The sequence below is a fragment of the Sturnira hondurensis genome, unplaced genomic scaffold (genome assembly GCF_014824575.4).
Source record: "Sturnira hondurensis isolate 20B ecotype Veracruz unplaced genomic scaffold, ASM1482457v3 Scaffold0019428, whole genome shotgun sequence".
Classification (NCBI taxonomy): domain Eukaryota; kingdom Metazoa; phylum Chordata; class Mammalia; order Chiroptera; family Phyllostomidae; genus Sturnira; species Sturnira hondurensis.
Window position 1 is genome coordinate 9,255,487 of NW_028092059.1, and position 9,476 is coordinate 9,264,962.

At 42.5% G+C, this 9,476-nt stretch overlaps 1 pseudogene; it reads right to left on the reverse strand.

The window, feature by feature from the left end:
- Positions 1-5,952: 5,952 nt before the first annotated feature.
- On the reverse strand, positions 5,953-7,285 carry LOC118974410 (CUB domain-containing protein 1-like; annotated as a pseudogene).
- Between the last annotated feature and the right edge of the window lie 2,191 nt (positions 7,286-9,476).

Consider the following 9,476-nt stretch of genomic DNA (forward strand, 5'->3'; position numbering starts at 1 on the left):
TGGATTCTACTGATTCCAAGCTGATGATATTCTTTCCTGCTTTTATTCAATTAGTAAATATCTACTGAAGACTTTCTTAGTGTTTTCTGTATTGAGGATTCGGCATTGAGAGGAAGAGGAAAAGAAGGGGGAAATCCTTGCCCTTATGGAATTACCTATTATTATAGGGCAATAAAATATTACAAAGAAATAAAATACAAAGCCAAGATATGGAAACAACCTAGATGTCCATTGATTTAAAAAAAGATGTGGTATATACAAAGGAATATTACTCAGCAATAAAAAAGAATTAAATCTTGCCTTTTGTGACAACATGGATAGACCTAGAGGGTATTATGCTAAGTGAAATAAATCAGAGAAAGAAAATACTGTATGATTTCAATGAATCATCCTGTATGATAATTAGAGGTGCATATTTAGCTTTTTGGGGTTGGTCCTAAGTTGAAAATGAGGGGAAAATTAGGAAAGTTGTTATTAATCAAGTCTTGGCCATTTGGGGCCTATTGTTTACTGAGTTATTCCTTGGTTTCTAGACTATTAATAGAGATAATGGTCTGACTTGATGCAACAGAGAAAAAGAATGAGTTAATGCTTTGACAATGCCGGAGAGATTGCCTCAGGACATTGGTGTTGGCTACGACAGAGAAAAGGGAGACAAATGCAGACTTTTTTACATGTTATAGGAACTCTTTGGGCCATGTTCTTCAACCCAGGGAAGAAAGAATCAGAGCCCTATATTTCCAGCCTTATTTTGCCTGATTTTCATAAACACATCCTTTGTATATGTATATCTAATGTGCTTCTTCGTTTAGTTTGATGCCATTTTGTGTGTCTTTTTCCCAATTTGCTGTAAAATCCATTAGGGTAGCTAGAATTAGTTTCCCACATGCTTTAGTTCTCACCTGCTCTAAGTTTGCCAAATAGCAGATGCTCAACAGATATCAATTAAATAAATTAGCAAACAAATCTTCAAGGATCTTTGCATATTGTGATTGTCTTCCTGAGCCTGCTGACAGCAGGGTCTGCATCATTACCCCATGGAATTCCACAAGCCAATAGGCTTCTATCAAATGCCCAATGATCAGGTGCAAAGAGAGCATGGAGAAGGACCAGCTGTCTGACTCCTTGGTGCCCAAACTCATGATTTAACATTATGCTTTGTAGACATTTGGCCAAATGAAATACATTGAGTGCTGTCTGCCTGATGAATAGCTCCAGACTTCAGTTGTGGAGCTTAGCTTTTGTAAAGATAAGAAACGAAGCATTTGATGGAGGATGTAGGGGAAGACTGCCAGTTCCCACCATAGCATAGCTTGGCACTTCCTGGTCTATTTCATTTTTGCATTCAGGAACAAATTGGACACTCCATAATTCTTTTCTTTTCTCTAGGTATTCATGTTTATGATAGTTAAGAGTTACTGCATTAATTATGTTTTATTAACCTAAGTATGTCTTTCTGTAAGAATGTGAAATGGATGTAATTTAATGATTTTTCAGTGGTTTATACATTCCCATGTGGAGGTGATTATTTTAAAGGATTCTCTCAAAGAGTACAAATTTAAATTATCACAAAATTTAAAAATGGTACATGAAAACTTCACCAAAATGACAATATGAACTTGATCAGAGGGACAGCTGTATCATTCACGCTCATCTCAGCCTATCAAGGTCCAGAAGTAGGAGATTTTTTCATTTTCAAGAAATAATTGTATGTAGACGTGCTTAAACAAACATGCAGCTTGCTAGCTAGCAGTGGGTTTCACAACTTGAGACACCAAAGGAGCGCAATATTTTAGCGAAAATGTGTCTTACCTTTTAGACATTTAGTTACAGCATAGCAGAAGTACTTTGGAATAAATGTGGTTTGGAGGTTATGCTAGCTTAGGCTTTGTTCTCAGGGTAGGGTAGTGCATTCTTTGTTCTCAGGGTAGGGTGGTGCAGAATGGCCGTTCTTCCTAGGTGGCCACCATAAACACTGCAACAGTGCCCGGTCCCCACTGGACATGCTGCTAATCAGCATTCTGCGTAGTAGAAATTGGTCTTCATAGGTGAAATTGCAATTTAATCAGCATAATAGATTTAGCTATTAGTCTCTCATTAGTGAGAGACTTCATTAGTGAAATTAGTAATATTTAGTATTATGTCACTTGGCTAAAATATTTTAGGGACAATGGCCACTCTCACATGAAGAAGGTATAAGAAAACTGCCGAGCATTGTAGCTTTGCCCGTGGTACCCAAGGCTGTTCCATAAGTAGCCTCAAAAGAGCTCTGGTCTTATAGCCTTTAGCTGATTGGATCAGGTCTGCTCAGATCATCTGGGATAGTGTCCTTTGTTTAAAGTCAACTAATTATAGCCCTGGCTGGTGTAGCTCAGTGGATTGAGCACTGGCCTGCGAACCAGAGGATCGCGGTTCGATTCCCAGTCAGGCCACATGCCTGGGTTGCAGGTCAGTTCCCTGCAGGCCAACTCCCATCAGGGGACGCACAAAAGGCAACCATACATTGATGTTTCTCTCCCTCTCTCCTTCCCTTCTAAAGATAAATAAATAAATAAAATCTTAAAAAAAGTCAACTAATTATAGACTTTAATCACATCTACAAAATACAGCTATGCTTAGACTATGATTGATTGAAAGACTGACTGTATTCCAGTCAAGTTTTTTTGTATACTTTACTTGTTTATTTTAAAAAGCGTAGGAAATAGCATGGCACCTCAAAAGTATCTCCCTGTGAAGCACACAGATCCACACAAACCAGTCTGCAAATGGTAACCAAGGTTATGGACCTGTGCTTCCTCCTCTTCTCTTGAGACTTGCCCCTCCCCTGTGAGGTGACTGTGACATTAGCAACAGGTCCTGTGTGAGCCAGGTTCCTCACAGCTATGGCAGGTGGGTGTGCAGGCTCCTGGCATCAGCAGTCCCCATGTGGAGGCTTCAACAAATATGCCTGGCTGGTTTCTGGTGACCCCGGAATGGTTTCCATAAGTGGAGCCTGGACTTTAAAGAGCCATAAGTACATCGGGCTGGCTCCTTCTGGTAGGCATATTTTCAGAACACATGAGGTTTCGGGGGCCTGTAGTTTTGCACTTGCGGTTCAAAGAAAATGGCCACATGAGCCCCTTGTCATTCAAGGTGATGTGTGTGATGACAGATAGTTATGCCCAAGATGGCCAGCCACACTCTGGGGCTGAAGGCAGAGCACCAACCCAGTGACCCTCAGAGGAGGCCAGGAGGCAGCCTTTTAGAAGGTAAAGGTGCCATAGCTGCACCGAGGGGATAATGAAAAAAACAAAACAAAACAAAACTCTTTCCCAAAAAGAGTTCAAGAGGCCTTAGAATACACACCATTAAGGAGATTGCAAAACTCCTTCTCATGAGGGCAAAGTAGCCCATGAATAAGACTAGGTGGTGTGTTTCCAAGGTGAATTCACTGAACTTATTTTTCAAAGAGGGCTTTGCCATGGAAATATTGAATTTTTGGCTTTGCAGACAAGCCATAAATAACACAATCTGTCTCTCCCCAGTGAGAGCAGGGTCCATGAAGGCAAATACACACAGGAGCTGGGTGGTAATTACGATAAATGAGGGGCGTGGGCTATGTGTAAGAAAACTCTCTGAAGCACATACCAGCCTTGAGGCCTATGTTCCCATTTGATAAGACATATGGGTCCCAAACTTTTTGTTTCATTGTGGGAAAACCTTGTGAAAAAACTGGCCAATAGCGACAGACACTGAGGCTCACTTTGGGAGGTGACAGGGAGTGGTGGGGACTGTGGGGAACTGGTAGACCAGCTGCCCCAGCTACAGGTGGAGCTGATGCTCAATAAAGCCAGTTGTTGCCAGGTGGGAATGTGAACCCCAGCATAGCCATATCTTCTGATCTGTATTGCTATATAAACATTTAATCATTTTAAATGTTAGTAATCAATACTTTAAAAAGATCCTGTCAGGCCCTGGCTGGTGTAGCTCAGTGGATTGAGTGCGGGCCTGCAGACCACGCGATCGCGGTTCGATTCCCAGTTAGGGCACGTGCCTGGGTTGCGGGCCAGTTCCCAGCAAGGGACACACAAGAGGCAACCGTACATTGATACTTCTCTCCTTCTCTCCTTCTTTCCTCTCTAATGATAAATAAATAAATAAATAAATAATGTTTTTTAAAAAAGGATCCTGTCAGTCCTCCATGGAGAAACGTCTGTTCAAATCCTTTGCTCATTTTTTAACTGGGTTGTTTGACCTCCTGGAGTGGACTCATATGAGTTTTTTTATATACTTTGGAGATCAAACCCTTATCTCAGGTATCATTGGCAAATATGTTTTCTCATACAGTTGGTTCTCTTTTTTATTTTACTGCTGTTTTCTTTAGCAGTGCAGAAGCTTTTTATTTGATGAGATTCCCATTAGTTTATATTTTCCTTTATGTCCCTTGCTCTAGGGAAAATATTGCTGCATGGAATATCTGAGATTTTCCTGCTTATGTTCTCCTCTAGGACTTTCATGGTGTCACAACTTATATTTAAGTCTTTTATCCATTTTGAATTTATTTTTGTGTATGTTGTAAGTTGGTGATCGAGTTTAATTTTTTTGCATGTAGCTGTCCAGATTTCCCATCACCATTTGTCAGAGACATATGAAAGGATACTGAGCATCACTAGCCATCAGAGAGATGCAAATTAAAACCACAATGAGATATCACTTCATACCAGTGAGAATGGCCATCATAAACAAATCAACAGACAACAAGTGCTGGAGAAGATGCAGAGAAAAAGGAACCCTAGTGCACTGTTGGTGGGGATGCAGACTGGTGCAGCCACTGTGGAAAGCAGTATGGAGATACCTTAAAAAAATTAAAAATGGGTCTAACTTTTGATCTAGCAATACCACTACTGGGATTACACCCTATGAATCCTAAAATACCTATTCAAAAGAACCTATGCACCCTAATGTTCACAGCAGCATAATTTGCAATAGCCAAGTGCTGGAAGCAACCTAAGTGCCCATCAGTAAATGAATGGATCAAAGAACTGTGGTACATATACACAATGGAATTCTATGCAGCAGAAAGAAAGATGGAGCTCCTACCCTTCACAACAGCATGGATGGAACTGGAAAGCATTATGCTGAGTGAAATAAGCCAGGCAGTGAAAGACAAATACCATATGATCTCACCTATAACTGGAACCTAATCAACAAAAGAAACAAGCAAGCAAGATGTAACCAGAGATATTGAAATAAAGAACAAACTGACAGTAACCAAAGAAGGGTGAGGGGGTAATGGGTGGGGGGGAATGGGGGAAGGTCCACAATGAACATGTATAAAGGACACATGGACAAAGCCAAAGAGGGTAGGTTCAAGGGTGGGATGTGAGGATGGGGTGGGGTGTGGAGTTGTGGTGGGGTGAAAATGGAGACAAGTGTACTTGAACAACAATTTAAAAAACCCACAAATGTATAGTATTTTGAGGGTGACTGAAATTTAAACGTAAGAATAAATACATAATTTTTAATTAAAAAGATAAAGATCATTTTGCTTTTGGAATGTAAAAAATAAAATAAAAGATCCTGGTGGCTAAGAAAATATACCTGCAGAGAAGTTTGTTTTGTAGTCTCTTCTGCAGCAGCAGAATCATGACCCCCGCAAAAGGTCCAAATCCAGGGCTTACTGCAATTCTGTGCTGGGTAACTTGCACTTCTCTGTCAGTACAGTGTGGTGTACAACTGCAACCCAACCTGAATTTAAAAAGACAAGAGCAGTGGTAATTGTATCCAGACCAGAATTCATTATTTTCAATGTCCCATCATTGAAATGAGTCTGCCTGGAAATCAGAAGTGGGTGGTGTTCAGGAAAACCGCCTGCTTTTCCTTCCATATGATTCCTCTTTAGGATTTCTGATGGGCACCCTACAGGGTATCTCAGTGCCCTGCTTTATGCAAAGTCTTTGGGATGGGTTCAGATTATCCCCCAGTCTCCTCTGGCTTGTGGGCATCCATCAAGGGAATGTCTGTGTTCCTGTTGTTTCCTCTCTCCTTGGTGGGGTGGGGAAAGGTGTATGGTTCACTGTCAGACTTAGGGCTGAAGCCAGGGGATGGCTCCTCTGGGACCCTATTGTAGTCGGGACCCTGGAGCATGTGGGCGGTGGCGAGGGAGGGCAGTCCCCCAGGGGGCCCCGGAAGGGTTGGTAGGTGTCTTCCTCGGGCTGGACGATGGGCCCATTGGAATCTTGCAGCAGATGCCCACATGCCATGGTGTCTTCAATGCCTGCATACACATGGGAGTCAATGTCCTTTTATAATTTCTGGAACTTTCTTGGCTTCATCAGCATCTGGGTATTGATGTTGCCGTTGTAGATACCTATGGATGTGCCCTTGTTCATCCTCTTTTTCTACTTTTTCACAAAGCAAATAATGAGTCCAAGGGCAAACAGCAGCAAGCACTGCCTCCCACCATGGCAATGAAGATAGCAGTCAGGTCTACAGTTCTTAAAGTGACACCTGGAAGAGCAGGTCCAGCTGCTTGCCACTTGTGACTACAGTTGGAGATGATGGCCCAGAAGCTGCGATGGTGGGAGCTTGGCTTGGGCAGAACCTTTTCCAGGCTGAAGATCTTCCAAGCCCTAGATGACTGCTCCTCGAGGATCGTGAATGCATGCCCCATCCAGCAGACCAGGCCAGTCTGCTCCTTTCTGACGGTCAGGAAGCCCACCTAGTCACTGGGCACACTGATGTTCCAGGACACCAAAACAAGGGATGGTAGGCCCTGTTCCCAGTTAGGGGTCCTCAGGTAGACCTTGCTTTTCATATCTGGGATTACTCTGAAAACCCCTCCCTCTTTGAAGGAGGGTGCAAAGGACATGGTCAGGTCCCACATGGAGTCCTCTTGTTGGAAGCTGGGGGCAAAGGTGTGCAGGGTCACTGAGATGTCCTGCTTCACGTTGATCTGCCCAATGGAACCTCCCAAGCAAAAGGAGCTGAAGCACAGGTCCTGGCCCTGGCCGGCACTGGCCACCAGTTAGATGAAGCTGGTGGTGCAGATATGCTCCTGTGCCTGCTGCTGCAGCTTCTAGGTGGACACCCGTGCCAGGCTGAGCCAGTTCTTGGGCACCAGCAGCTTCCAGGAGAAGTCATGGAGTGCCCAGCAGCTGGAGGATGTCCCTGGGCCGCTGGATGGAGTAGGACCTCCTGAGGTAGTATTGGTGGTCCACGCAGCTTATGGTTTTCTCGGCATTCATTCACAGCACATCAGGTCATCACAGAGGAAGGAGATCTTGTGTTTGTGTATCCCAGCCATACTGACACATCAAACGACCGCTGCACTCCTTCTTGATTTTGCAAGTAGCCCAGGCAGGCTTAGTGACACCCATTCCTGTCCAGGCCCCTTGTGTTGTCTAATTACAAGCGTCACTCATTGTGCTTAGTGTCAAGAAAATTCCTTTGGTCTCTTTCATAATTTTTTTTTCATATTCATGAAAAATAACAAATAATGAAAAAGAGATTATGTTAACTTGATTAACTTTAGTGCTTTTTTCTTCCTTGGAAACCTGTTTGGACTTTCAAAATGGGCTTCTCCAGCCCAAACCTCAGATGGACAGTGTTTTTTTCCTCCAAACTCATTTTTCTGGGCAGGGGCTGAAATCTTCCGTATTCTTTTCGGAACAGTGGTGGCATCCCAGAGTGAATGACAATGGGGCAGGTGTGCGATTTAGAGGCTCATGGAGACCATCGAGTTCCATGGGGTTCGAGGTCCAACATTCTTTTTAATGAGCTGTGGAACCACAGGAAAACTCCTTAATCTATTCAAATCCTTGATTTGCTCATCTGTAACACAGAGGCACTGATAACACTTCCCTTCAAGAATTGTTTTGAAGATCAGAAATAGTATTGGGAAGGTGACTGGAACTTTGTAGACTCTTAATAAATGACTATAATCATCATTTAACCAACAACTGTACCACCTGCTATACTAAATGCTCAAATCAATACTCCTCCCCTGACCCCCCCCCCAAAAAAAATCCAAACCAACAGAGCACTAACAGGAATGAAAACCTAGTGTTAATGCCGCCAACGTTAAAAATGTCAAACTGTAACGGGGGAATTGTAACAGTACAAAATCGTAATCCACTCCACTATCCTTTGACATTGTTTCTCTAGGTGCTGACTCTGAAGGATATCTAGCTTGTAGAAAAACAGCACACTTGTGTAAGAATCCTAGGATTCAGGCAGGCTTTAAAAGATACAGACTCAGACCTTCAGGCATCCTGGCTCTGGGAGATTTGCTGACCTTCCACCATGGAGGATGACACGAAGCCGGGATGACTAAACCAGGGTGATGCGCACCGGCCCATCACTTGCCTTACTGGAATCAACTGTGCAGATGGAGAACTTTTCAACCCTCTTCCTTGCTCTCTCTCTTCTGTTCCCCTCTCCCTCTGTATATAATAAACCTCTGCCTCCACTGAGAGGGAGAGATGGGCTTTGAGATGCGAGTCCCCACCTTCCCAGGAGATGGGCTTTGTAACGTGAGTTCCCCATTTTCCATGTGGCTGGCGCCTGGTAATAACCCACTTTCCTTACAGCAGCCCCTGCCTCTTGAGTATTTGCTTTTGTAGTGGCGGGCAGCCAGACCTGCATTTGGTTACCAAAGCCGTAATATCGACAAAGACCAAAGAATATTTACTATTGGTAGTTATGAAGTTCTTCATGATATTGAATATCCTTTCCACATTCTTTTGAGTTGAGAAATGTATACATTTATGCCATTTTCTAGTCTTCATTATTGGTCTTAGAAATACCAGTCTCAACTGTCTTACAGCCTGGATTTTCCATAGCAAGCTGCTTTTACCACCTGTTATAACTTTGTTGTCTTTTATTCAGTCAACGTAACCAGATTTCTGCTAACATTATTTATATTTTATCTTAATATTAAAGATTACAAGTGGGAGATAGTAAAGTAAGCCAGGCTTTCCATAACTGGCAAAATATAATTCCTCTTCTCCTAGAACCAGAGGGCATAGGCAATTTTAATTTTTGGTTTTCTTTAAATCTAATATATTTTGTGCTTCAGGTCCTAAAATATATTCACTTGAGTTCTTTGATTAGAAAGGAAAAACAAGCTTATAAGACAATATTACACTCTTTGCAACAGGCATAATTATATATCTCAAAATAGGATAACTTCAAAAGAAACCCACAAAACAATAACTTTAATTATTTCAGAAGTGTTACCGTACTATTGGGTTTGGAGATGAGATAAAGTTGTATATTAAAGTTTGCAACAGGAGCTGAGATGAAGTTGTATATTAAAGTTTGTCTTGCTTCCCCTTTCCTTCTCTGATTTTCTGTCTCCCTAAATATTGACATTATCACATAGTTCTCAGGTTAGCTGTGTCAGACAATGTTCCAGGCCTCACAGGTTTCCCCCCGACTCAAAGAGTGAAATGCATTCCCTGCATGACTTTTCCCACAGGTTCCTCTTCTCATCC